This window comes from Tamandua tetradactyla, chromosome 21 (assembly GCF_023851605.1).
Source record: "Tamandua tetradactyla isolate mTamTet1 chromosome 21, mTamTet1.pri, whole genome shotgun sequence".
In the NCBI taxonomy this organism is placed as follows: Eukaryota; Metazoa; Chordata; class Mammalia; order Pilosa; family Myrmecophagidae; genus Tamandua; species Tamandua tetradactyla.
The window spans coordinates 18472979-18500098 of NC_135347.1; positions in this window are offsets into that span (position 1 = coordinate 18472979).

The window sequence follows — 27120 nt, forward strand, 5'->3', positions numbered from 1 at the left end:
AATTATACCTTATTGACTTGCCCTTGCCCTCAGGATAAAATCTAACTTTTCAGCAGAACCTCAAAGGCCTTCCATGAGCTGACATCTTCTCCCTCTTCTGGTCTCTTCCCTTGCCCCTATGCTCCAGTGCTGGCCACATTAACCTGCTTTTATTTACCCATATATGCCACCCTCCATCATGCTCATACACCACTGTGGGAGTCCCATACTTACTGGTCAGAGATGAAGGAAGGAGGCTGTACCTTACACTAGTAAACTAAAGAAAACCAGGCATCCAGGTACAAGTGATTGGCAGTTACCAAGAAGACAAGGAAGGAAGTAGACTGGGTCTGAGAGACCTCTGGATAGTAAGGAAATCAGAGTGGGGGGTAGAAGTTAGATGATCATTGTGGATTTCTCCAAGAAGAAGCAAAGTAAGGAAAATATCAGTAGAAATAAATGTCATTACCAACTGCCAACTGAGTAACTAAAAGGATCATGAATTCTTCCTTGAGTTCCTGATTACCTTTACTCTCTGTAGGCAATGAATAATGTCATCTCGTCTATCCTCTGCTGCCATTTTTTTCACTAATTAATAACAGACTTAATAGTGGCCAACATTTACTGAGAATTAAACATACACCAACCATTTTTCTTCAGTACTTTATATAATGTCTCACTCAAATCTCACATCAACCTTAAGATGCAGGAGGTTTTTTTTCTTTTTAACAGATGAGGGTACTGATGAAAATGGAGGTCAAATGACTTGAAGTAACTTTCCAAGAGCACAAAACTCGGAAGAGGAATAATTTGCTCATATATCTGCTTAGCATCAGATTTATAGAAAATTGACATCTGTTAGCCAGCCTAGCTCTCTGATCTTGTGATACAGCATTGCTTTTGTGGAATATTTTTTATTGCAAGACAGATGTTTTATGACTGATAATAAATGCACTAAATATTTTCCTCATTTAATGATTTCCATGTGTGTACTATGAACTTCCTCCTTGAGAAAAACTAGATCATGATGATTATCTTTGTTATACTATTCTTTTCTCCTTTATAGCATATACCAGATTGAAAGATGGTTAATTGTGGAGTTTGAACTATTGTAACTGAAATGAATTTAATGCAAAGATAATTTAATCAGTTGATTCAGTGGTCTTGTAGAGATGTAACCGTTCTCATGAGGTAACTAGAGACACAACTTGATACTGTCATTATTCTAAATCTCTTTGTATATAAAGAAAAATATTAAATTTGAAGGACTATCCAAAGATATGAGGCAACATGAATCAGACTTTGTAGATTGTCACACCAAATTAATAAGATGTCAACTACAAAAGAACAGAGGTATTTAAGTGTGTACTCTTCCTTTTGCCTCCCTATACCATAGATATTTAGGAGGAAACAGATTAAAAACCAATATAAACAGGTCTCTCACGAACAAGAGTCCAATCTGAATTTTTGGCTTAAAAGTGCTGAAAAAACATTTTGTATATTCTTCCCCTGAGAATCTTTCTTCTCATGTATTTTTCTCATGCAACTGATTTTCAACCTAGCATACATACTACATTAATCTCCATGTGCACAAATCAGATAATTATACTAAAAATGCACTGTAATTGAGAGAAATGAGATAGTAAAGGGATATGGGGAGAGTTATTTGCATGACAGTGGCCCATATTTTAACACATATGATTTATTTTGAAAGGCCTTATCCTCTTTGTATTTAGAAATAGTTCTTCTGTTCTAGATAAAGCGAAATGAATTTGGATTCATTTTATCATTAGACATGTACATGATGATCACCTCCTTGTCATTGGATGGACTGGACGTAACCGATTTTCTGAGAACTGGCAACTAAGAATTTCTAGAAACACATCAACTCTTTCACATGAATGGGTTCTGTATAGTAAGTTAATGATGCTATGTTCATAGTACTACTGTAGTTGCCAGCAGGGATAACCTTTGGTCTGCAATTGCCTAAATTAGTCTCATAAGTAGAATAAAGCACTTGGCTGATACAAAAGTAACCATCACCACATTGTTAAAAGAAAAAACTTTTCATGCAATTTAGGACCTCACAGCATCCCATTCAGAAAGTAGAAGGGAGTTTCAGCCAGGGAGTGGAAAGGGGCTGCTTTTATAGGACGGACATGGAAAAAAGAGGAAGTGATCTGATTGGCTGACATTAAGTTTCCATTTTACACAGGGCAGTATAGTGGTGGTGGTGGGTGGGTCTTACAGAGTGGGGAGCAGATATACACTGGTGAGTATAGTGTGTCCAATATGATAAGCTATCTCTCCAGGACAGAAACTGGTTTATCACCACATGCTGCTCATCTGCAGATCTCTGGGCTACATTCCATTTTTCCATATTTTCAGAAAGCCCCCTCTGCAAGTTAGTTTTTTTTGTCTTCTGGAAAATCCTTTCTGGGAAAGAGATCCCTCCCAGCAATGCCCAATGCAGGCAGCCATGTTATTTTACTTAACCACATCATACTCCACACTGTTGGTGATCCAACTGAAATCCAGAGTAACTGTTAGACTGTGTCTAGTCAAGAACACAATAAGAAAAAGGATGTTGGCATAGCATTTTCAGCCATCTGGGTGGCCAAATAGGATTACTGCTAAGAGCTGAATAGAAATTGCCTGGTAGATTTAATCAAAACAGATACTAGTCTTGGATAATTCAGACCAGAAGAATGATATTTCCTCTTGCTGGAGAGTCATTTCAAGAGGGAATTTGAAATCAATGCAAACTATGCCTTTATGTTTCACTTTACTGTGTGAAGACAATGAATCTGTCTATACAGAATCACTGACTTAATTATTTGAGGGGCAGTCACTTGTTTCATTGGGGGCCATTTTGTTTCTCAAATTTATTTTCCAGGAACTACCCCACAAGTACTATGGTTTTGGTTTTACCATCCATGAGTGCTGCTAATAGAGATGATTGAAAGCTTACTGCTAAAACTGAGAGAATTTGGCCAAAATTTATCCAGCCTTTGACCTTGGCCCAAATTGAGTGGTAGAACCTCACATTAAAATTCTGGTTACTTAACTTAAGGAGTCATGGAATCTATTCAAATTCACAGGGGGTAATTCCTGGCAGGTTGAATCATGTACTCCAATAAAAGATATATATTTAATCCGTGTTCATGTGGGTGTCAACCCATCTATAATAAGACCTTTCCGAGATGTTATTAGTAGCTAAGCTGTGGTCAAATTGAATCAGGATGCATCTTAATCCATATTACCGGAAGCCTTATAAAGGGAGGAAATTTGGATGTGGTCCATCAGAGAAGGCCACAGAGAGAAGCCAGAGTTCAGTGCAAATGAACAGACACAAGGAGAGGCAGATCACTGTAAGATGGAGGCAGAGATGCAATCCAAAGAGCCCCAAGGATTGCAGCAACCAGAACACTACACACTGAGAGAAAGCAGGGCCTGTTGAGACCTTGATTTGGGGACTTCTGGCCTCTCAAATCCTGAGCCAATACATTCTTGTTGTCTAAGAAAACCCATCAAGTGGTATTTGTCACAGCAGCCTGGCAAACTAAGATGTAATAACTAAGTGAAAACCAAACAAAGCAAGTAGAGTGTGGATGGGTGGGTGAAAGCTAAGTGCATTGGTTGTTGCAATTAGCCAGTTTGATGTAAAGACCAAATCAGTGCGTTAAAAGCGTCAAAACTGCTTTTATGAATTGGTATGCTTTAGTTCAGTTTAACAAACATATGCTCTGCACTCCCAGATGTGATTATCATTGTACTAGGTGATGGAATCAGGTACTGTTCCTGCCTCATATGTCTCAGACATATCAATTGATACTTTCAGTTCAGTACCATATATCAGTGATGGATGTAAGAACTAGAATCTGAATTTCTAGATATACTGGAGTGAAAAACTGGGGATAGGGGAAAGAAAGGATCAGAAAGTGTGCCATAGAGGTAGAATTTAAAACAAATAGAAAGCCAACAAATAGACAAGCAGGGAGGACCATTTGAGGCAGAAAGGAGAACACTAGTGAAGACCTGCAAGCATGATATTCTATGTATTTGAGGAAATCTGCCCATAAATTGGTTCATCTGTGAGGTTGTGGGCCTCTCTGTCTACAGTCCACCTCGCACGCGTCCACGTCTGAAGATTTTCCACTTCACTCCACCAGCTGTAGGTAGGTGCGCTTTTGGAACTCTCAGATTTTCTTCTTTGTCTTTTTACTCTCCCTCCCAGCCTAGAGGAATCTTATCCCACACCTAGAGCCCTAATCCCCTCCTATTGCTATTTCACTTTAGCCCCACCCTACACTCTCTGAGACGGGTAGGTTGGAATCTTGACACAACCTTCCCTGGAACCAAGAGGTAGAATGGGCTAACTCCCTGAATGGAGCATAAACAAAGTGGCAGAAAATATGAATGAATACCTCACCAAAACTTAACAGGCCCAGTCCAGACTTTTCTGTAAAGCAGTTCTCAATGCCCCAAACTGATTTAGAGAATTCATCTCTGTAACCCCAAGGGTTCCGCCACCCCACCTCACTGCAGCAGAACGAGTCCTTGCCTGGGGTATTCCTGACATTGAGTCCGAAAGTGTGGAATTAACTGCAGATCTGTGACTTGTGTCCGCTCAACTCCTTTCCTTGATGAAAAATCCCTAAGAGGTCCTCTTGTGTAGTTATGCCATTTTATAGAAGGAAACTGAGACCCCAAGAATTGTAGGCACAAATTTCAACGAATGCATGAAGCTGGTCAGTTACACAGTCTGGATTAAACTCCACAACTCCTGCTTCTGGGTTTGTCTCCTCTAAACTGCATCCTGAGTATCCCTGGGCAATTTGCTTGACTGTTCTGGGTCTCAGATTCATTATCTGTAAAATGGGATAATAGTAGCTACTTCCTGTGGCTGTTATGAAGAGAAATGATATGAATAAACAACTTTGTGTAATCTGACAGTTTTAGTTCAATAAACACTAGATCTCTCTCCAGTTCTCTCCTTTCCTTTCTCTATCACAGTGTTTATCACACTGCTATGACAGCCTTTATCTACGTCTCTGTTGCAATTCAGTGCAAGCTCATTTAGGGAAACAACGGATATTTATTTGATGATCCATCCTTAACATTTCACCCAGTATATTTTGTTTTCTAGTAAATGTTTGTTAAATCATTTTTAAGTGCTTAAAAATAGGTATAAACATAGTCAAAGGTATGGTGGGCACCAAACTTATTTTAGAAGTACCTGCCATCCACGTTGAAAAGTTGCAGTCACAGAGAACATTTTTAGTATTAACTGAAGAATGGTGTCCATGTTTAGACCAGCTGGAGGCTTGGATTCAGTCTAGGACTGAATCTTCCCATTCCTCTCTTTGCACCAAAACAACCCCAAAAACAAAAACGTCGGTGGGTAATGGAATGTGATTCCCACCCCAGCTAACCAGTTGTGGCAGGCAGAGGATGCAGCAAGAGCCACAGAGATATTCTGACTGTGAGCACAAAGGGAAGCTATTCCTAGGACAACACATAACTGGTGGGAGCCATCTTGGGGAAAATATATTGCAGAACTTTAAATACAGAGACCAGCCCTGTATTTCAAATCTGAATACTCACGACTTGCAGATACAGAAACTAAGATAATTTTGTATTTGCAAATTAGAGCACTGAGTCCTTGGTACTTAGACCTTCCCCTGAACTTGCCCTGGCTACTCAGATGAGTCCCTGATAAGCATCCTGGCACTGATTCTCTTTTCTTCCTCTGTCTTCCTGCTGGCTGCCTGTGTCACTCTCCTCCCAGGCCATAGCATTGCCTATCACTTCAGAGCAGTAACCCCAAGGGACGCCTCAGTTAAAGAAGTCTCCCCCTTTCGCTAGGAAGCAATGGGGTGGAACAGTGGGTATCTTTAATGAACTATCTTGTTCAGCCCAGGCTTGTCCTCTGAGTATCTAGTCAGGCTAGAGGTACCAAAAATACGCGCTGTGTCTTCTAACCAAGTCCACTGGACTCTGAGAGAGAGAGAGTTATGACTCCCGGTTCCCATTACATCCTTCCTTCCTATATGAGAAAGAAATTATGCAGATAAATGTGATATGTTGACTATTTCTTCAAATTATAAATGTTTCTGCTGGTCAAAAAATTATAGCTAGTGTTTTATAGCCACCTAGTGGAGAAAATTAGGCTTTGCAATGGGAAGTTTTAATTTTCTCTGAAATGACCCAACACATTTCAATTTCTCAAATTTTCCAAAAGCAACTATTTACAAACAAGCAGTAGTGAAAATTTACAATTTTGTTTGCTGTCTGTATCTTCTTAGAGACATATCATGTTTGAGAAACCCTAGATTAACTAAGAGACCAAACATAAGTGAATCAATTCTGGAGATAATTTCAGAATGTTTTCTAAAAGCCCCATAACTTTTGAGTTTCCCTAATAGATACATATGGCTGAGGGTGTAATGATAATAATCATAAGCATTATTATAATATAACTAACATTCACTGGGTGCTTGCCATGGCAGACAATATTCTGAAGGCTTTTCTAATTCTACCCATTTAATCCTCACAACTCTATAGGGTTATACCCAATGCCTAAGATCAAATGTGGCGTGCTGGAGCAGGAGCCAGTTTGCAAGAGCCAACTGATAAATATTCAATATTTTTGCCTGCCAGTTGTGGAACCTTTGGAGGCTTGAAATTGGCCATTGTAGATGTATTTGCCAAAGATGGTAACAAATGCTACAAATGAGGGCTCTTACCATCTCCCACCAGAGACTTGTTTTAGCAGCACACTAATGTCTCTCAGCCTGTTTTCTCATCCAAAAAATGAGAATAATAATTCCCATCTGTATTGAACACATTCAGTTGCAGAAGACAGAATCTCTCTGAAGTTTAAATAGGAAAAGAATTAGAAGCTCTTAAATGCCCTATATAATTGTAAAGAAGGTAAAGAAATAGGCTATAGATTGAACCCTCAAAAACAAATCCTATAAGGAGTAAAATAAATTGGGCACATTGAAATACTAGTGGTCAACGAGAGGAAAGGGTAAGGGCTATGGGATGTATGAGTTTTTTCTTTTTTCATTTTATTTCTTTTCCTGGGGTGATGCACATGTTCTAAAAATGACCATAGTGATGAGTACACACCTATGTGATGATATTGTGAGCCACTGATCGTACACCATGTATGAATTGTATGTGTGTAAAGATTTGTCAATAAAAATATTTAAAAAAAAATAAATCCTAGGGTCACAACATAAAACTGGGCCACCAAGGGACCTATTGCCTCTGCTATCATCAGGACGCTGCCTGACTCTTTTGGGACCCGCTGCAACAATTGCCAATTCTAGAACTACATTGCCTCTACTATCATCAGGAAAGTCTCACTGATGGAGAAGCCACTGCAGCAAACTCTCCTTTGTGGATCCCTACCCAACCTCTGCCTACCTTTTGCCTCCCAATTCTTCATGAGAACATCTGATTGGCAGAACCTAACTCACAACTGGAGCTATAGCTTCACGGATGCTCTGATAGGTAGTCTTTATTCTGAATGACCTTGTGCCAGATAAAAATCAGGAGTTCTATTGTCATAGATTAAAAGGGGGAAGAACAGCTATTGGAGCTATCTAGAAGTCTCTGCCATAGTTTATCCATCTCCTTCCCTGACACCTATGCATGCCCTTGTGCTAGTTTGAAAGGATGTACGTCCCCTAGAAAAGCCATGTTTTAATCTAAACCCATTTTGTAAAGGCAGAATAATCCCTCTTTAATTCTGTATGTTTGAAACTGTAATCAGATCATCTCCCTGGAGATGTGATTTAATCAAGAGTGGTTATTAAACTGGATTAGGTGACGACATGTCTCCACCCAGGGGGGTGGGTCTTGATAAGTTTCTGGAGTCCTATAAAAGATGAAACATTTTGGAGAAGGAAGGAGATTCGGAGAGGGCAGAGAATGCTGCAGCACCACGAAGCAGAGTCCACAGGTCAGCGACCTTTGGAGATGACAAAGGAAAATGCGTCCCAAGGAGCTTCATGAAAACGGAAGCCAGGAGAGGAAGCTAGCAGATGACACCATGTTCACCATGTGCCCTTCCAGCTAAGAGAGAAGCCCTGACTGTGTTTGCCACGTGCCTTCTCACTTGAGAGAGAAACCCTGAATTTCATCGGCGTTCTTGAACCAAGGTATCTTTCCTGGATGCCTTTGATTGGACATTTCTATAGATTTGTTTTAATTGGGACATTTTCTCGGCCTTAGAACTGTAAACTAGTAACTTATTAAATTCCCCTTTTTAAAAGCCATTCTGTTTCTGGTATATTGCATTCTGGCAGCTAGCAAACTAGAACACCCTTTTTCCCAAACAGAAAGTAATTCACAACCTGACCAAGAGGTACAACCTCAAATCTCACCCAGAGACTGACTACAGCCCAAAGGCTAGGATTTCTGAGTGACACAAAGTCCTCTGCATCAGTCCTTGCCAAAATGTGGAAAGATGATTTATGAAGTTATGTTATACACACATACACACACACAAACACACACAATTTTCAATGGTGGGGTAGAAATAGAATAACTAGAATAAAAAGTTCCCTTCAGAAAGAATATTCTGCTAGGTAGGATGTTGAGACCCCTGGTAGTAGAGTACTGTAATTTCCTTGATTAGCCTATATAATAGCCTCAAATTCCTCTCTCAAGTCCATTGTCCTCCTTGACCACTGGTTTTGCCTTGTTTAAGTTCTCTCCTTATCCATTAGCCTCTCGAGCCACATCTGAATTGGGCATTGGAAAGTCTTCCCTTCTTGGGGTTGCATAACTTATACATTCTTCTTTTGGCTGATGCAGGTTTGGGTACTTTAGTTTGCATTGGTGCTCAGATAATAGGCTTTGGCGAGCCTGGCTTGTGATTTCTTTAATAAAAAAATGTAATTAAAAACATTGCCTTTATACCGATAATTATGCTTAAGAGTGACCCCCAGGGAACCTTTTTAGTTACTCAGATGTGGCCTTTCTCTTTCTAGGCCAAACTCTGCAAACAAACATCACTACCCTTCCCCCTTCGTGGGACATGACTCCCAGGATGAGCCTGGCCCTGGCAATGTGGGATTGACAATGTTTTCCTGACCAAAAGGGGGAAAAGAAATTAAACAATATAAAGTTTCAGTGACTAAGAGATTTCAAATAGAACTGAGAGGTCATTCTGGAGGTTACTCGAACACAAACTGCAGCCAGATATTGCAAACTGCCATGGTATGCCAAGCACTGACCAGCAATATTCCTAAAAACCCTAAAGAATACCCTGGGCTCTAACTAAGATTTTACAAAAGTTCTACTTATTATTTTTCCAGAAACTTAAAATCTCCAGATTGTTCCTATCCTAGATAAATCCTGAAACCCAGAGGCACCAATCTCTCCAAGAATGTTAACTATTTGCACCCCTGTACCCCATAATGCTGACACCTCTTTTCAGCATGAAGAATTTAGAATGGTCATTGTTTAAATACTTCCTAAGATTGAGAGGTTGACCAAATGAGAGGGAGGAATTGTGACAGAGAGATTAGGATTTGACAATTATCACTACTGAATCATTGTATGGATGTTTCTTTTTGGTTTCTTATCTGTTGGAACTGCCAGAAGGAAGTACCTGAAATAGCTGAACTGCAACCCAGTAGCCTTGGTCTTTGATAATGATTGCATTACTATATAGCTTCTATCTTGTGACTGTAGGATTATAAAAAACCTTGTGACTCATACCCCATTTATCCAGTTTATGGTTAGATGAGTAATAAAATAAAGATATGCATAGGAAACAATGTAGAATATAGGGTCCCTATAGATAGACAGAGGCTAGAGAAGGGTGAGCAGTTACCTAATATGTACACAATTGTTAGCAAGGTTGAACTTAAATATTTGGGCATGGATAGCAGTGATGGTAGCTCATTCTTGGGATTATAAGAAATAGTAACATATTGTGGGTGAATTTGATTGAAAGTGGTTGTTTATAGTCATGTATATAATAAATTCTTGCATGAATTACTACAAATGTAATAAATATAATAGAGGGGTATATAGAAGAAATATAACCATTGCAAACTACAGACTATAGTTAACAATAATATTTTAATATTCTTTCATCAATAGTAGCAATGCCCATAGTACTGAGTCAATAATGAGGGTGATAAGGGGTATGAGAGGATTTGGGTTTTATTTATTTTTTATTCTTATTTCTGTTCTGGAGTAATAAAAAATGTTCTAAAATCGATCATGGGGTTGTATGCATCCCCATGATACTGTGAGCCAGCGATTGTATACTTTGGATGGGTTGTGTGGTGTGTGAATATACCTCAATAAAACTATAAAACAAAACAAAACAAAAATGTAGGCTTCTAGTTTACTTTCTTTTGGTGAGTACCAGTGTGAGAGTTATACCCCGAGAACTCATCTAAACATTATATAAATACTGTATATATACATATGAAGATTTGGTTTTAATTAATGGCTGCTGTACTCTGTACAGTCTCTCTTTTCAACTTAATTGCAGCTACTTAATGCCTTAAAAGAATGAGTTTGAATGGTACGGCAGCACCCGTAATCTGATCCATACTGCTGGACTGGAACTCCCTGTTCAGTCCAGTTTTGGAAAGGTGCTTGTAAATGGATGGGGCCACGGTGCTCCTTCAGGACAAACTCTTAACACTGCTTCAGTGGAGGAGGTGCTGACAATAACTTTTTCAATACTGTAAGGCATCACATGATAAGACTTTATAAGACTATAGAATTGCACATGTAAAGATTTTAGGATTATTCCTGACACAGTGTAGGCCCTTAGTAACCGAAAGCTCTATGGAAATAGAATACAAGTGCCCTCTTTAAGGAGAGAAAATGTGAAATTAGAAATGAGAAATCAGTTTTGTAAAAGGAAAACCATGGTACTATCACTTTGAACTTTAATTTATTCAGATACATTATAGTGTTCTCTGAAATGGAATATTTATAAATACAACCATGTAGTTAGCAAAGTTAATTGTCAGGAGTAATTGCACTTATAAAACAAAAGCTCTGATCCAATTGAATTCTCTTATACTTTGTTCTTTCTTAAGTGGTTTCGCGTCCTCATGTTTTCTGATACCCATGATCCAAGGAGATAGAGCTCTCAGAAGCGTATCGAGCCTGGCTTTATCTCTTTAGAGACTTAAATCTTAAACCCTACACCTGTGTGCTCTTCAAAATCTGAAAAATATGTTTTAGAGCAGGAACCAGTTGGCAAACTTTTACGATGAAGAGTCAGACAGTAATATTTCTGATTTTGTGGGCCAAACGGTCTCTGCTGAAATTACTCGACTTGGCCATTGTAGTGTGAATGCAGTTACAGACCGGACATAGAAGAATGAGCATGGCAGTGTTCTAATAAAGCTTTATTTATGAAAACAGGCTGGGTGGTGAATTTAACTCATAGGCTAGACTTGCTGCCCACTGTTTTAAATGATTGTGTGAAATTTAACAACAATAACCAAAACCACAGGCTAGGCTAGGTGCTTCATCAAGGTGCCTTGCTGATCCTGCATGAGGTGATAAAGCCTCGGTGAACTCTAGCTGGCTTTCTCTTCTTCCTGCTTGTGCAGAGTCCTAACTTATGGCTTTTAGTGCTTGGTTTCACTTTGCAGTGATTTAACGATGCTCTTCCAACCCTTTATGAACATAAACACAACATGAACTGTAACTTCAACTGCCATCTTCATTCTGGAGGCAGTAAGTGGCTATTAACTGCGTTCGGCCACATGTTAACAACCTGTGTGGTTTTCTGTCAGCCTCAACTGTGGACTGGATTCAGCTTTAGGCTTCCGACATCCTTCCAGAGGCAGTGAGTACCTGTGAATTAGCATAGCCTCTCTAACCCAGCTGGAAAGTCATCAGACCCTGGCTTAGTTTATTCTATTACTGCCCTCGCCCTGACAGGGCATAGGCTTTTGTACAGACAGGGAGAATAATGAAGTGACTAAGAACAAAAGGTTCACCTATGATCTCTGTAAACTCATTAGCAATCAGTAATTAGGGCAATAATTTAAATTTTTGGTGCTTCAGTTTCCTAATATGCAAGATGGGCACCATGATAGTACCTATTTCATACAATGCCCGGACTATATCAAGGTATTCACAGATCATATCTATAATAGAGAATGCTTTATCAACTATTTATATACTTCGTGATGATTATAATACTGTTAATTGGACTTCCTTTTCATGTGAATATTTATATATATAAATAACAACTAAAAGTTGGGTTTTTTATTTGCTTGTTTGCTTTCATTTGATTTCTTTTCTCCCTATGTGACTCTTTTCCATACATTGGTGTAGTATGTTTTGCTATTCAATGGCCCTAAATTTTCTTAAAAGTGTATTTTTATTGTAACAATCATGCATAAACACTAAGCAGTAGAACAGACAACACAAAAGGGTCAATCACAAAAAAATTAAGAGTAATAAATACCATGTACAACTCAGCACTTTATCCACTATTTCTTAACAGTTGTTTATTTCTCTGGCCTGCTCACTTTTCACACAAGTCTTGCCTCTTCTTTTATGATAGCTTTTAAGCACCAACAAGTCAGACCAGACTTAGGTTAGCTATGTGACCAAAATCCAGAGGAGCCTGGTAGGAATCACATTCCTGGACTCCACTCTCACAGCTTCTGACTTAGTATAGGGCATTGAAATCTGTATTTTAAGAAATGCCTCCCATGATGCAGATGTGTGGGAGGTCTGGAAACTTCTGCTCTGTGCTCTCCCTCATGTACCCTTTTCTGTGTGCCAAAAGCTTTGTCAGTCTCTCACAGCCACTTTCTTGAACACTTACAACAACGCTGCCAAGCAGTTATTCATAATTGCATGCTACAGGTAAAAGAACTAGGGCTCCCTTATGTTAAGTAATTTATCTGAAGTCTCAGATTATAAAGGTGAATTAGTGCCTGGCACAGTACAGAATGTGGCAATCCTTTCATGAGTACCTGTGGATCTGAAGGTTTCTCAGACCACGTTGATCATTTTTTCTTTCACATTCATCTCTGACTCTTTGCTTTACAAGAGTATCAATTTAATACCAAGGTTGATATTAGTTCAATTTCGTATTTATATAAAAAAAACCCTTTGAGGCGAAGGGACATGCCTTATATTTTTATGAGAGTCAGGGATTGATTATAAGGAATGCCTTCTTCCAAAGGCATGAAGAAGCTTTATTGAAAGGACACAAGGGAATTTCGTGTAACCTGAGTGTAGAAAATACAGTTTGGTATTATGGAAACTGTATTAAACATGGCCCTAGGTGTCTGAGATGTTTGTAACAACAAAAGAAATAGGCAGTTCTCATCTATTTATTCTCCTGATATTTGTTAAATGGCTACCCCCAATAAGTTGCTCTATCCAAGTGCAGAAGCTGCCCAGGAATGTAGGAACTGCCCTTGTCTCCCCATAGTCATGGATGGAAATGTTCAGGTTCTTTCCTGTATTAGCTGCTGTGATGACATCTCCTCTAAATGCCCTACCTCCACACTGTTTTTGCCTGGTCTCAGACCTATGCCAGATAAAACAAAGGAGAAAAGGTCAAAAGGGGAAAAGGGCCCTCTATTAGCTAAGGGCTCTTTCATCACATATGACAGAAAGTCACCTCAAACTGATCTAAGAAAGAAAAAAAAAAGAATGAAATGGGTGATTACATAAACAAGTGGTTCAGGATTAAATCCAGCTCTAATATTGGCAGGATCCACACAGTCAAATTATTGCATCTGATCTTGGTCTCACTTGTTTTGAACCTGCTTTATCTGTGTTCAGGCTTCACTTATACAAGTAGCAACAACCAGAAACTTCAGACTTGCTTTATTTACACTTTCACTTATCAATTTAATCAGAAAGATGACTTCACTGTCTTAATACTAATAGAATTAGTCGAGAAACAGAAACTCACTGAATCCATTTGGCTCATATTTCCATCAGTGAACTTATCCCTTTGGTCAGACTAAATTTGTCTACTGATTAACCACACACAGGTCATATGCCCATCCCTGGAGTTAGGAGAGCAGTCAGCCCACCCAAACCATTTGGGCTTACAGTAGTGAAAAGAATGTTTCTCCAAAGGCGAATTGGGGTACAATAAGCAGAACAAAGGGGAATGGATCTTGGGCCTTCCAAAAGAAACTGTTCCTCTACCCCGCGCACTACCTCCCTGGCTTAGCAGTAGCATCTTCATCCTGTGCTCTGGTTGCTGGAATTGTGACAAAAGCCGACTTAAGAAAAGGGAAGGAGGGACTAAAAGACTATAGCAGAATTGGATCAAGCAGGAAAACACCTGGACATTCTTATAGATCTTTAGAGAGGAAACAAGGAGATAAATTGCACAGTCCATGCCCAGCACACCTCCCCCAGGCCTAGGGTTGCTTTGGGAAGGATACTTAGGATCAAATTATGTCATTAATCTTTTGCCTCCATTAGAGTTTGTCCAACTTTTTGTCTCAGTGTTCCAGCCTCATCTCCTAAAAAGTTATTAATATACAGGATCTTTTTTCTTAGCAGTAGATGAATCACTCACAGTTTGCAACTGTGGGTGACTTAGAAATGTTTTGTAAGGTGAGGGTAGACAAGTCAGTTATTTCAACAGCTAGCTAGATTAGATAGATAAATAGATAGACAGACAGAGAGCTAGGAATCACTGCTGCCTGCATACCAGTTCATTGCCTTTATTATTATCACAGAGCCAGAAGTAGAATCCAAATATTTAGACAATTGGTTCATGCAATATTCATCAAATATCTACATAAGGTCTTATATAAGCCAGAACTGAAGAAAAAGACACAGAAAGTCCCTGCCCTCAAGGAGTTTGCAAGCAGCATTAAGCTACTTTTCCTTCCTCTCATACCAAATTTTCTCATCATCATCATGTTCTTGTAATTAATGATAAAACTGACTTTGTCACCCATACGGTGACAGTGAAGCTTGACTCTTGCTTTTTACATAGTCCATTAATAAGCGTTGTTGGTTTTTTCCCAAGATTTGTCTTCTTTCATCCTTCTTTTCTCTTTTCACTGACACCAGGGTACTTCAGAACCTTGTCTCCTCAGGTTGGTATTGATCTACTAATGTAAGCTCTTCTTTCCATCACCAGATAAGATCATGTCCCAGACTTCTTTTTAGTCTCCCTCTATACTGCCTAACTTTACACACTTGCCTCAATGGTATTTACTTACTACTTGTTGCTGACATCTTGGACAAACACTTTTTGAAAAATTATGCTGAGAGCAAAATGTAGAAGGAGAGGGTGGGCCACGGTGGCTCAGTGGCAGAGTTCTCACCTGCCATGCCAGTGACCTAGGTTGGATTCCCGGTGCCTGCCCATGCAAAAAAAAAAAAAAAAAAAAAAAAAAATGCAGAAAGAGAAAACTGAAAGCTTTTTAGAGAATAATAGGAAAACAGGTTGTTGACAGACAATTCCCTAGGATATTTCTACCGTCTTATGACAGATTTCATACTATCTTTTTAAGGATGTTTGCCTAGCAAACAGCCTTGGAAGTTAGAAACAGTGGAGGAGATGTGAAACCAACAGAACTATATGTAGCACAATCATTTTTCCCATGAGGCCTGGCAAAGCATGCCTCCAGAGAGCAGAGCATGAAGTTAAGAACAGGGAGAAGGAGGGAAGAGAACCCCAAGACAGGGGAGAGAACCCCAGAGATTCCCTGTGTTCCTGATGGTTGTACCATCCTTGACTTTTTCTGAGGTTTGGCTGCATCTCTGTCTTTGAATTCTATAAGGTATTTTTGAGTCTTGCAAATGCAACTTTCTTTTTTTTTTTTGGTTACCTAGAACATGTTTTTGTGGTGGGTAAAGTGTTGAATGTGATACCATCTGACTGATCGGGATGATTTAGTTCTATTATGTATCCACACATATAAATGCATTATGAATACAAAGTTGGATTTATCCATATCTTCCACTTACTGTGTCCTGGGGCCACTTTATATAAACTGCTCTAGTTTTGGCAGTTTTCCCACAACAGCCAGGTAACTGGAGTGAAATCACCCTTGGCCCCTGGCAGGCTTGGGTCTCCTCATTATGCAGGCCCAGGGGCATAAGGGTTATTTTCTTTTATGTCAGCCTAGTCTTGGGTATACAAGAAACCCAAGGAAAATAAGTGAAACACACAAGAGAAACACCAATCCATAAAAGCAGATATGTATGCTTCAGATTACTAAATCTCAGAATATATTAATTCTTATACAATAGTCCTTGATAGAGAATATCAATGATTTATCTAATTTAAAAACATTCTGGCCTTTTGATTCAACAATCACATTTTTAGAAATCTACCTTAAGAATATAATCAGAAACATGGACACGTATGTATTACTGATTGCAGGCACTGCCTGTTGCCTGCTAGTATTAACTCTTCTTTCTCACAGAACCTAATTTTTTTCAGGCCTGCAAGGAATTCTATTTTAAATATCCACTCTTCCAGCTTCCCTTGCTGCTAGAAGTGAATATGTGATAGAGTTCCAGCCAAATAGATGTAGTTTATTGGGGGAAATGCATTGCTTCCTAAATAAAAGATGCATTTTTTTTTGCAGAGAAGGCTTTTGCTTATCTTTTTCTTTCTGCTTGGAACTAGGCATGATGCAGGATATTTAATAGCCATTTTCAAACATGAGGTAAAAGGAGAACAAAGTCACAGGCTGAGGTTGGCAGAGCACAAGGATAAAGTAATTTGGGAGCATGGATGGGATCATGGAGTATCAATTTTCTTTGAATTTTATGGTCTTTATGTGTTAATAATGTCTAAGATTTTATAAACTGTATACACTTTGAATATATTTTCAAATTGCTTTCCTGCTTCTCTTAATTCACAGATTCTGTTCCCTGAGTAGTGTTTTAGTCTGCTAGGTTGCTATATTAGCTAGGTAATATAGCTAATATAGCTCTAGGGAAATAGAATCCATAGGAGCTATCTGTAAATATAAAATTTAAAAGTGTCTCATGTAACCATGGGGATAGAGTCCAATATTTGTAGGGCATGTTGCGAGCTGGCAGCTACGATGAAGATCCTCAAAGAACTCTCAGGAGAGGCTGGTTGGGCAACCGTGGGGATGTAAGAATCCAAGAACTGTAGGGTAATCCACAAGCTGGCAGCTCCAATGAAGGTCCTCAACAAACTTTCAGGAAAGGCTGGCTGGCTGAAACAGGAAGAGTGATTGTCTCTTCTGAATCCTTCTTAAAGCCTCCAGAGATTAGATTAAGTGTCACTCATTGCAGAAGACACTCCCCTTATGCAATCAGCTGTGAATACACCCAACGTGGTCATGATTTAAGTCCATGAAATGTCATACCAGCAGACAGGTCAGGGCTTGCCCAATCAGCATCACCACCTGGCCAAGTCAACACATGAATCTGACCATGACAGTTGCAAAAATACAATATACTAGAAATGAGCTGGCTTTTAACATTGTGAATTTATTAGTTTCAAGCTTACAGTTCTGAGGCCATGAAAATGTCCAAATCAAGGCATCATCAAGACAATACCTTCTTCCCAAAGATTGGTTACCACTGATCCTGGACTCCTCTGTCATATGGCAAGGCATATGTCAGTGTCTGCTGTTTTCTCCCTTCTCTTCTGGGTTTCACTGCTTTCAGCTTCTGGCTTCTGTGACTTTGTTTCTGTTTCTATGGCTTTCTCTCTCAGCTTCTGTGTCTTTCTCTCTGTATTCATACTATTTATAAAGGACTCCAGTAAGAGGATTAAGATCCCTGAATGAGGTGGGTCACATTTCAACTTAAGATACTACTTAACAAAAGATCCTACTTTCAATGGGTTCATATTCACAGGAATGGGTTAGCTTTAAGAATATGATTTTCTAGAGTCCATATAACATCAAACTATCACAAGTGGGAAGGGAAATAAAAGAAGTTAGTTAGTAAATGAAAAGTTGGGCCTGAGAATGAGTTTACACATTTGTGCAGTCACCTACCATACCCAAATTATAAATGATCCAGACTCACGTACATGCATACACAGATTCGACCACATCAACATGAGGAAAAGTGTTTAGATTCACCAGGACTGTAGTCAAAATCATAGTTTATTTATATGTTATTTTTTGCATACTTATGTAAACTATCATGACAACTTCTTTTTTCCTTTCTTCTCAATCTCTTTAAATGCATTCTAGTTGTGCTGTCATCTCCACTACGTCACCTAAATGGTTGCATCCAAACTTCCCAGTAATTTCTTCATTACTAAGTTCAATTGTCAGTTCTCAGTCCACATCTTACTTCATCCAGCAGCAGCATTTTACATATTTGATCACTCCTTTCTGGAAAATTTTTTCAAACTTCCAAGATCTCATGCTCTCCTGGTGTCCCTCCTTCCTCACCAGTTATCCCTTCTCAGTCTCTTTTGCTGGTTCTTCCTCCCCTTCCAGACCAGCTTTATGTTGGAGTACTCTAGGGCTCAGTCCTTGCCATTTTCTCTTCTCCATCCACTCTCACTCTCTTCACAAACATATGTCTTAGGAATGTGCTGACTCCCATATTCTATCTATTGCCCACAGCACTCTTCTGAACTTCATACTTATCCAACTCTCTACTAAACATCTCAAACTTCAAAATAGAACTTTTGATCTTCTATAATTTTCCTCTTCTTGGTGGAAGACAACTCCATGCTTCTAGTTGCTGAGGCAAAAAGTTTGAAGTTATATATTCTAGTTTGCTAGCTGCCGGAATGCAATATACTAGAAATCAAACGGCTTTTAAAAAGGGGAATTTAATGAGTTGCTAGTTTACAGTTTTAAGGCCAAGAAAATGTCCCAATTAAAATGAGTCTATAGAAATGTCCAATCTAAGGCATTCAGAGAAAGATACCTTGGTTCAAGAAGGCCGATGAAGTTCAGGGTTTCTCTCCAAGTGAGAAGGCACATGGTGAACACAGTCAGAGTTTCTCTCTCACCTGGAAAGGTACATGGTGAACATGGTCAGGGTTCCTCTCTCATCTGGAAGGGCACATGGTGAACACAGCATCATCTGCTAGGTTCTACTCCTGGCTTCCTGTTTCATGAAGCTCCCCGGGAGACAGTTTCCTTCTTCATCTCCAAAGGTCACTTGTTGCTTTCTGTAGAAACAGAGCTCGAAGGATATTAAGGAATGATGAGAAAAAAGAAAGGAAGAAAGAAAGAAAGACACAGACGGGCTCAGGGGGTCTGAAGCTTGAGTTTACTTCAGACAGACTTCAGACAACTTTATTTTCAACCAGATCTTAGTTATATACCACAGGATGTCAATAGATATGCAGGCATTTCCTGAGGGAGCAAGATTCTTATCTCACAGTGTTCTTCATACTTAACATAACTGTTTTGGGTAAACATTCTCTTCCTCTCAGACTGCTCTACATAACAATTGCCACAGTTTACCGCTGCCATCCTGAGGCCAGCAGCTTGCAACAAATTCTGTAGGTCTTGCTTTAAACTCTTGGCTTCTACATTTCCCCCTTTTTATTTTATAAGCCGAGGAAAACAAGAATCACCTTTTTAGGGTGACTATAAGCAGAGGTGACCACGCCTGTCTTAGGTTGCCCTTAGGCTCTGAAGGGTCTTACCCGTCATTGGCTGCCAGTCAAGCGCTCTGACTTTGATTCAGGAAAGAGCCAACGAGTTTTTGCAAGAATCACCTTTTTCTTTGTTGTTAAATACAGCTGAGGAGGAAGTGAAGTATAAACAGCCCCAAACCTAAGATTTTTTAGCTCTTGGGTAAGTGATTGTGTAACATTACTTCCATAGGCTATATGTAGATTATTCTAATTTACATTCTAATACCCCTTTTTTGTAATTCTAAGATATCAGGACTTAAACTATCTGAAAGCCTTAAAAGATGCCTATTCCCTTTTCCCATTCTATTTCAAACAAGTCATATGTTAAGAGGGTAATACAAAAACTGCTCTTATTCCTTTTACACTTTAAACTTTGTAAAAAATTTAAATTATACATTTGATCTCCAATATGAACCAATGTCATTTCTATATTATTTAGTCCATTATTAGTTTGCTCATCAATGAGATTGTCTATGCCACAGTTCATTGGTGTTTTTCTAACAATGCTGCATCTGTATAGTTTGTTGCAATGCGGTTCCAGCGACTGCAGCCACTGTGATGCTTCCAATGATTTCAATGACAGATGCAATAATGAATCCAATTAGTCTATTAGTCCTTTTTAGATATTCTTTTGCCAAATGGATCAGTATATGTGTTTCTGGAGAGGATTGCAAAGATCTTGACATCTACACCGGCAGCCAAATACCTCTTCTCCTTGCTGCTATAATCATCTCATTTTCCTGCAACATAAATGCTTGGGGACAAGTGAATAGAGAATAATTTTCACAATTAGAAGTTTGATTTCTTATATGCATATGAACTTTAACAAGTATATATGGATCTCTAATACATATTTGTATATAGTGCTTACGGCTGCTATTTAAAAAGAAGTTATAGTTAATAGCATTGGCTATAAAAATCGGTCTCAGTCCTAGAAAAATTTTTTGTCAATTTCTTTCACTAATGCTATATTTATCATCCCATGAATTTGGCACAAATTACCCTCCATGAATTAAACCCTGATTTGGCTTGCCTGTCCATATAGTCTCAGTTATCTTCAAGTTAGAGATGGGAGACCCCACAGGGGCTGCATCTCTTACAATTCCATAGGAATCATTAATTATGATAACTGCTCAGTCCATATGACATAACTCATCCATTCCAACTTTCTTTCCCATCTAACAGGCAAGTATCCTTTGTATCCATAGATTTATGCATATAGGTCTTTCTAAAAATGGAATTAAATTTGACACCAGTTTTCTTTTTATTGGACCTAGGAATCTTAAACTTGTATTCAGATTATTTTGGTAAAGTTGGATTGGCCCATGTTAGGGCTCACAGATAATCCCAGTAAGTATAAATATGTCCCTGTCCTTCAGCAATCAAAATTATATGTCCTATAGTATACATTACCCATTTAGTTATTTTTTGTCCAGGTCGATATGTCTGGGTTTTATTCTCTTTGAGGGAATCCAAACTGAAGTTCCGTCATCTGCAATGACAAGAGCAAATCCCCTACCCCACACACCTTTACCATTCCTGGTTTCTATAAATCATCTTTAACATCTTTCCAATAGATTGGCTGCAGCTGCAGTTCTGTTTGGGTTATATCATTTTTCTTTTCCAAATTGCTAAAATGTTGTTCTGCTGGAGTCTGTGATGAATTATCATAAATATTTTAAAAATTTAGAGTAAACAATGCCTTTGCTAATTGATCTTCAGGAGTACTTATTTTCATAACATCATCCTCCTGATCATCATCTCCCCCTTTTTGTTTTAAAAGCATAGACTTTAGCGTCCGGTTTGCTTGTTCAATAATTCCTTGCCCTGAGGGATTGTGTGGAATTCCTGTAATATGAGTAATATTAAAAGTAGTATAAAATTTATGAAATTATTTTCCTGTATAAACAGGACCATTGTCTGTTTTAATAGATTGAGGGCATCCCACAACAGCAAAAGCATTAAGTAAATATGATTGAACATGGCAAAAACGATCTCCAGATTGTGCGGTAGCCCAGATGAAATGAGAACAAGTGTCTATGATAACATGTACATATTGCATTTTACTAAAATGTGAAATACGAGTAACATCCATTTGCTATAATTCATTTGCTTTTTGACCTCTAGGATTAATCCCTGATGCAAACGGGAGTGCATTTAAAGGCCCACAGGTTTGACAAGTCCTAACAATGTCCTGAGCTTGCTGTTTAAAAAAGATGGAAATCTCTTTCACAGCCCTTTGCTATTGATAGAGTCAATTTGTGAAATGTTGTGGGATTTTGCATAACCCCCATAAGAGTATCTGCTTGCTGATTTTGTAATGATAAAGGACCTGGAAGATTGGTTTGAGCTCTTTATATGCATGATAAAAAGGGGAGTAATTCAGCTTTTGACTAATGTTTGTGAATGTAAAAACATTCAGGACAATTCATTTCTTTTAAACAAAGAAGCCGTCTCAATGTGAGTAACTGTTTGGTAAACATATTCAAAATCAGAAACAATATCAAGAGATTGTGGAAAACTTTGCAATACTTGAATTACAGCTGCTAATTCAGTATGCTGGGCTGAGGTATAAGGCATTTTCTAACTTGTTTTCCACTGGGGTGACATATGCAGCCTTCCCATTAATATTATCATTGGTAAAGACAGTAATAGCTAGCGGGGAAGCTGGAACCATTTTAGGCAAAATCCATTGCGTTCATTTTTAAAAATTGTAAAAGTTTTGACATAGCAAATGATTATTCATTTGTCCTTTAAAGTCACTTAATGCTATTTGCCAAAAGGTATTGAAAATATATAGACTTTGAACTTCTTCCTTTGTGAGATTACACACTATGCGATTAAGATTATGACTTCTTAATTGATAATATTTTTGGTGACTTTTGGCTATTAAAGAAATAATTTTTTGCAAATATGTATTTAAACATTTTTGTCAATTGGTAAAAAAAATCCATTTTAAAACACCGTCTTGCTAAAATAGGCCTGTGGGAGATTGCAAGGTAAAGAAAATAATAAAATCAACAGGCTTTTTTAGATCTATTTGAACAAGCTGTCCTTTTTGAATGCATTGTTCAATTAATTGTAACTCTCATTCAGCTGCAGCTGTTAACTGCCTTTTGCTTAATAAATCAGAATCTCCTTGTAAAATATCAAACAAGTTTTGTAACATATAATTAGGAATCCCTAAAGTGGCAGGTAGCAAAAATGAAAGCAGAGTGTCAATAGTGATGTGTACCCATAGTAAATGACCAGATTTTTAAAATTGAATTCATTGGATTGATTAAAAAGGAATGCAAGAATGTGGATTCTTTATAATTGGTTGTGCATTTTTGCTAATTTTAAATTTATTTCATGCAGTTTTTTATGATATTTTCTCACAATAGTGGCCAAATTCTGATTTGCATACATGACCGGGCCCAGTTGGGTCCTCTGGGAACTGGCTAGGGACCAAGAGGAGCTTCCTGGGACCTAGATATCTACACCTCCTTCTGGGGGGATAGCCAGTCCTCCCAGCTAGAGTGTACATTTTAACTATTTCTTACCAAGGTCATGTGATAGCAATATCAGTTGCATGTAATGGCAACATCAGGTGAACAAAAAAGACTCCACAAGTATATTTTTTCCTTGCATTCAACCCTCAAGTCTGATCTGCTTCCAATATAAGCCATGGTTATCTTGGGATAAATTTAGTTTATACATATATAATTTATATAAACACTGGACAAAGCATTAAAGTATTTTGGCTTAAAAGAATTTAGGTATTTAAATGATTTGAATATTATTTAGTCAGTAATAGATTCATTTATAGTAATAGTACTTAGATGAATAGATTAAACCACCTGGTTTAGGGCAAGAAGCACTTTTTGCCAGTATAATGATACCCAGGAGAAAATCAGTATTTTTTATACAGATAATAACATGATAAAAGTTAACATAAGTTATTTTGATAAAACACAGACTCTTTGCTTTCTAACTAATTATTTAGAATTTTTTTTTTATATCCTTTCATTAGAACAGGCTAAAAGTCCAAGAAAACATTGTCATTTTAGACTCATTAAATCTTTCTTGATTTTAACCATAATTTCTATTTTTACAAACCCTCAGCACTTATTATATTAGTTTAGGCTCTGTCCTATATTTTTCTCACTTAGTAACAGTTATTCATTTTAGGATAAAACTATTCTGTTTTCCTATTAATAAAAATACATCTTTCATATTTTTCATACTTAAATCATTACTTTGAACAAATATTTTACCATATATGTAATTACCATCAAAATTAAATTTGTTAGAATAATGTTAAATATTTTAAATACTTTAATGTTTCAAATATGCATTAACTATCATTATATAGTTTTTAACAAGAATTTTTAGTTTTAAAGTTCTTAAAATATATTTCTCTTTTCAAACATGAATAGGAGCTAAACTCATGGCCAGTTTCCAAATTGCTGTTTATTGAGGATTTAAGTTAATAAAAGGAGATGGGGTTGCCGTTCCCATTCTGAGTCATAGGACTTTACCTGTAGTATTGGTATAAATTTCATAGAATAATCATTCAGACTAAACAAAGGTAACCTAACAGAATACCTTGAGTCAGAACTACAATCCCGAACTGCACACCCCGTTGGGGACCAACCTGCCACAGGAACCATCAATGAGCACTGACCCCCGTTTGGTATGGCACCTTTCTCACTGAATACTTTCTGACTCAGATGTACATGAATCCCTATATAAAGGCAGCCCATCAAGAACAAGCCCAGAAACCAATCTTTCTTTATCCTGCTCTGCCAAAGGCACAGCAAAGAAGCAATTTTTAAAATCTATCATAATAAATCAGTTCTTAGAAATTACAACTGGTGTGGGCAAGCCAGGCTGCAATGACTCCATAGGCTGAACCACAGTATCAACTTTTATCAAATCAGTCAACATTCTCCATTTTCCTGACCTCCCTCCTGCAATAAATATTGGAGAATTCCAAGAACCACAAGACTCCTCTAAACGTCCTGCTCCAAACTGTTCCCAAATCAACTGAGTCAGAGCCTCCAACCTCTCTACAGATAAGGGCCACTGCTCAACTCAAAAAGGCCCGCCTGTAGTATTTGTAGTGGATGTCCCTGGAGCATCTCCTCACTTTATGCTTTAAGAGTTCCCTTATTAGATCCCTGTTCGGGCACCAATTGCCGAGTCCGGCTCAAGCAACTGTCAAAACAGGGTAAGAAGTGGTAGTGGGAGATTGAGAAGAAACACAACTTAGAGTTTAAGACAAAGCTTGAGCCAGGTAGTTCATTGCCTGACTGAACACAATAACTAAATAGAAACAGGAATATTTTCCCCGTCGTATATTCACTGCAAAGCCTTCATAACGAATTTCCATTACTTAAGATTTAAAACATTATGGCCTTAAGGCTGAAACCAACAACAATGTTTTTGAATGAGATCAAATAAGCTTACTAATTCAGATGTTTTAACAGGCACCCCAGTAGCTTTAACACACACACATACTCCTCCAGCCGCCTATTATGATTACCCGTTACCCTGATGATCCAAGGAAAATGCTTACTTTACCAATATGATTCGAGTCCTTTTCTATCGGCTGGACACACGTGCCTCTAATGAGACTTTTCCTTGGTTCCTTAATATTGATTTGGAGTCTTCTTCTTCGAGCCCCACGTTTGGGCGCCAAATGTTGCTTTCTGTAGAAACAGAGCTCGAAGGATATTAAGGAATGATGAGAAAAAAGAAAGGAAGAAAGAAAGAAAGACACAGACGGGCTCAGGGGGTCTGAAGCTTGAGTTTACTTCAGACAGACTTCAGACAACTTTATTTTCAACCAGATCTTAGTTATATACCACAGGATGTCAATAGATATGCAGGCATTTCCTGAGGGAGCAAGATTCTTATCTCACAGTGTTCTTCATACTTAACATAACTGTTTTGGGTAAACATTCTCTTCCTCCCAGACTGCTCTACATAACAATCGCCACAGTTTACCGCTGCCATCCCGAGGCCAGCAGCTTGCAACAAATTCTGTAGGTCTTGCTTTAAACTCTTGGCTTCTACAGTCACTGGCTGGTAGACTCTGCTTCTCGTGGCTATGTCATTCTGCTCTGCTCTCTCTGAATCTCCTTCATTCTCCAAAATGTTTCCTCTTTTATAGGACTCCAGAAATTTATCAAGACCCAACCAAATGGGTGGAGACATGTCATCACGTAATCTAGTTTAACAATCACTCTTGATTAAATCACATCTCCAGGGAGATGATCTGATTACAGTTTCAGACATACGGTATTGAATAAGGATTATTTTACCTTTATGAAATGGGATTTTTGTTAAAACATGACTTTTCTAGGGGACATATGTCCTTTCAAACCAGCATCTCTCACTCTCTCTGTTTCTCTCTCTTTCTACACACACACACACACACACACACACACACACGCAATCAGTCAATCAATTCAATCCTGTTAGCTCTAAACTCAAAATATATTCAGAATTTGACACATCTCACTATCTCCACTGCTACCACTGTGGTCTAAGCCACAATCGTTTTGACTGAATTACTGAAATAACCCACTAGTTGGTCTCCCTGCTTCTGCCTGACAATCTATTCTCAACATAGATTGATCTTGTAAAAAAGTGAGTCATATCACATCACTCCTCTATTCAGTACACTGCAATGTCAAAGTCAAAGTCACTACAGTGACATAAAGAACCCTGTAGGTCTTTATTATCCCTTATCCTATACTGCTCACGATTTTTGGTATCCTCTTCCTCTTTTACTTTGCTTAGGTACACTCACTTTTTGGCTGTTTATTCAACCTTCCAGTAATATTTGTGCCTTATGATTTTTCACTGTCTGTTTCCCTTTGCCTGGAATCCTCTTTCCTCAGATACCTTCACATACGTATCTCTCTTTCCTCTAAGTTTGCTTCAAATTTCACTTTATCAATAAGATCTACCTTAACCACTCTAAAATTTCAGCTACTCTCTACCTCCCACATTCCCCATTCCTCTTATACTGCTTTGTTTATTTTTATAGCATTTGTTGCTTTCTAATATACTTTATGATTTACTTTATCTTTTAATGTTTATTTTCTGTCTTTCCCCTCTTTCCACCCCACTGGAATGGAAGCTTTTAAACAGTAGGGCTTTTGTATGTCCTGTTTTATTGATATAATACAAAACAGTGCCTATTTGTACATGGTAGGCATGTTAATTATTTATTGAATAAATTTGAAAAATGAATTAATATGAGTTAAAGGGAAAGGCTGCCATTTACATATAAGATATTTAGCATTTTAAACATGCTTAAGAGGTTTGATTTGTATAACACAAATACACAAATTGACCTTTATCTAAGGTAGACTGATCAAGCCTTACATTAAACAGAACTAGAAAAGGCAGAAGCTTAGATTGCAAAGTTAATATATATCTATATCAGATCTGATATATCAATCTTATTTTTCTTTGTAAATCATACATTCTATAGGACCATTTTATCTAATAGGCACAGTAATAAGGCATAAGCTCTTTTA